This window comes from Diabrotica undecimpunctata, unplaced genomic scaffold (assembly GCF_040954645.1).
Source record: "Diabrotica undecimpunctata isolate CICGRU unplaced genomic scaffold, icDiaUnde3 ctg00000632.1, whole genome shotgun sequence".
NCBI classification, from domain to species: domain Eukaryota; kingdom Metazoa; phylum Arthropoda; class Insecta; order Coleoptera; family Chrysomelidae; genus Diabrotica; species Diabrotica undecimpunctata.
In genome coordinates, this window is record NW_027311929.1 from 236,926 (window position 1) to 240,470 (window position 3,545).

A 3,545-nucleotide genomic window follows, 5' to 3' on the forward strand; every position below is an offset into this window, starting at 1 on the left:
GGCGTCTAATGGGTAGGAGTCGAGAAGTGAAGAGTATATTTGTGTGTGTGTGTCTGTGCGTGTGTGTGAGTGTGTGCGTGCGTGTGTGTGTAAGTGTGTGTGTCCGTTCGGCTCGCAAAAATAAGAACTCGGCCGTGGCAAGAAGTCTCTGCCTGTCCTAAGAGGCGACTAATGGGTAGGAGTCGAGAGGTGGAGAGTGTGTGCGTGTGCGTGTACGTGTGCGTGTGTGCGTGTGTTTCTGCGTGTGTGAGTGTGTGCGTGCGTGTGTGTGTGAGCGTGTATCCGTTCGGCTTGCAGAGATAAAAATACGGCCGTGGCAAGAAGGCCCTGCCTGTCTTAAGAGGCGACTAATGGATAGGAGTCGAGAGGTGGAGAGTGTGTGCGTGTGCGTGTACGTGTGCGTGTGTGCGTGTGTGTGTGCGTGTGTGCGTGTGTGCGTGCGTGTGTGTGTAAGAGTGTGTGTGTGTCCGTTCGGCTCGCAGAGGTAAGAACACGGCAGGGGCAAGAAGGCTCAGCCTCTCGTAAGAGGCGACTAAAAGGTAGGAGTCGAGAGGTAAAGAGTGTATGTGTGTGTGTCCGCTCGGCTCGCAGAGATAAAAATACGGCTGTGGCAAGAAGGCCCTGCCTGTCTTAAGAGGCGACTAATGGATAGGAGTCGAGAGGTGGAGAGTGTGTGCGTGTGCGTGTGTGCGTGTGTGCGTGTGTGTGTGCGTGTGTGCGTTCGTGTGTGTGTAAGAATGTGTGTGTCCGTTCGGCTCGCAGAGATAAGAACACGGCCGTGGCAAGAAGTCCCTGAATGTCGTAAGAGGCGACTAATGGGTAGGAGTCGAGAGGTGAAGAGTGTATGTGTGTGTGTGTGTGTGTGTGTGTGTGTGCTTGTGTAAGCGAGTGTGTATGTGTGTGTGTCTGTTTGGCTTGCAGAGATAAGAACACGGCCGTGGCAAGAAGGTCCTGACTGTCGTAAGAGGCGACTAATGGGTAGAAGTCGAGAGGTGAAGAGTGTATGTGTGTGTGTGCGTGTGTGCGTGTGTGTGCGTGTGTAAGCGAGTGTGTATGTGTGTGTGTCTGTTTGACTTGCAGAGATAAGAATACGGCCGAGGCAAGAAGGCCCTGCCTCTTGTAATGGGCGACTAATAAGTAGGAGTCGAGAGGTGAAGAGTGTATGTGTGTGTGTGCATGTGTGCGTGTGTGTTTGCGTGTGTGAGTATGTGTGTGTGTTAGTTTGGCTTGCAGAGATAAGAATACGGCCGAGGCAAGAAGGCCCTGCCTGTCGTAAGAGGCTACTAATAGGTAGGAGTCGAGAGGTGAAGAATGTATGTGTGTGTGGGTGCGTGTGTGTGTGTGTGTATTTGTGAGTGTGTGTGTGTGTGTATGTGTGTGTGTCCCTTCGACTCGCAGAGATAAGAAAACAGCCGTGGTAAGAAGGCCATGCAAATCGTACGGGGCGACCAATGTGTAGGAGTCGAAAGCCGAAGAGTGTATGTGTGCGTGCGTGTGTGTGTGTGTATGTGTGTCCCTTCGGCTCGCAGAGATAAGAAAACAGCAATGGCAAGAAGGCCATGCCTGTCGTAAGAGGCGACTAATGGATAGGAGTCGAGAGGCGAAGAGTGTATGTGTGTGTGTGTGTGCGTGTGTAAATGTGTGTGTGTGTGTGTATGTATGTGTGTGTCCGTTCGGCTCGCAGAGATTAGAATACGGCCGAGGCAATTAGTCCATGCCTGTCGTAAGAGGCCACTAATGGGTAGGAGTCGGGAGGTGAAGAGTGTATCTCCAATAAACTAAAAGGATAAGAAACAACTTGCGTAAGAAACACATTAAAAAGAAAGGTTTAACTTCCTTGCCATCTTACAAAATTACACTTAAACAAATAGCGTATGGCAAGGATAAAATGAAATATGAATGTTACTACTTAGTTAAATTCTGTTAAAGAGTCCTAATGCATATATCAGAAAAAAAATGTGCTTTCGAAAGAAAGTAGGGTTACATTGGAAATGCGGTCAGAATTATAGAATAAATAGCACAATGAAAGTACTTACCCCAAGAGAATTTGTAGACCATAAAAATGAGTCTTATAATAATTTTTGCCTTCTTTTATAAATTTCAAAAAAAGCAAAAAATAATCCCACTACAGAAAAGTTGTTTTGACAGAAAGTGGGAGACTGAATGAGGTTAGCACAGATGTCATAGGATGTTGCTATAGATATCATGAAACTAGCTTGTCAGTCAACACGGAACAGAATAGTCTGCCGAACAAAAGTGAGAGGGCGAATATTTATTCTATGGGACAACTATTTTTATAAATAAAAAAATAGTAAAAATTAAACTGAAGATAAAGAAATTAATAAATTAATAAAGAAATTAAAATGAAATAATTATTAAAATATAAATTAATAGAGATGTGACGTTTATAACGATACAGTGTGTATGTATGTGTGTGTCCATTCGGCTGGCAGAGATTAGAATACGGCCGAGGCAAGTAGGCCATGCCTGTCGTAAGAGGCGACTAATGGGTAGGAGTCGAGAGGTGAAGAGTGTATTTGTGTGTGTGTGCGTGTGTGCGTGCGTGTGTGAGTGTGTGTGTGTGTATGTGTGTGTATGGGTGTGTGTGTCCGTTCGGCTTGCAGAGATAAGAATACGGCCGTGGCAAGAAGGCCATGCTTGTTGTAAGGAGCGACTAATTGGTAGGAGTCGAGAGATGAAGAGTGTATGTGTGTGTGTGTGTTCGTTTGTGTGTGCGTGTGTAAGTGTGTGTGTGTATGTATGTAAATGTCCGTTCGGCTCGCAGAGATTAGAATACGGCCGAGGCAAGAAGGAAATGCCTGTCGTAAGAGGCGTCTAATGGGTAGGAGTCGAGAAGTGAAGAGTATATTTGTGTGTGTGTGTCTGTGCGTGTGTGTGAGTGTGTGCGTGCGTGTGTGTGTAAGTGTGTGTGTCCGTTCGGCTCGCAAAAATAAGAACTCGGCCGTGGCAAGAAGTCTCTGCCTGTCCTAAGAGGCGACTAATGGGTAGGAGTCGAGAGGTGGAGAGTGTGTGCGTGTGCGTGTACGTGTGCGTGTGTGCGTGTGTTTCTGCGTGTGTGAGTGTGTGCGTGCGTGTGTGTGTGAGCGTGTATCCGTTCGGCTTGCAGAGATAAAAATACGGCCGTGGCAAGAAGGCCCTGCCTGTCTTAAGAGGCGACTAATGGATAGGAGTCGAGAGGTGGAGAGTGTGTGCGTGTGCGTGTACGTGTGCGTGTGTGCGTGTGTGTGTGCGTGTGTGCGTGTGTGCGTGCGTGTGTGTGTAAGAGTGTGTGTGTGTCCGTTCGGCTCGCAGAGGTAAGAACACGGCAGGGGCAAGAAGGCTCAGCCTCTCGTAAGAGGCGACTAAAAGGTAGGAGTCGAGAGGTAAAGAGTGTATGTGTGTGTGTCCGCTCGGCTCGCAGAGATAAAAATACGGCTGTGGCAAGAAGGCCCTGCCTGTCTTAAGAGGCGACTAATGGATAGGAGTCGAGAGGTGGAGAGTGTGTGCGTGTGCGTGTGTGCGTGTGTGCGTGTGTGTGTGCGTGT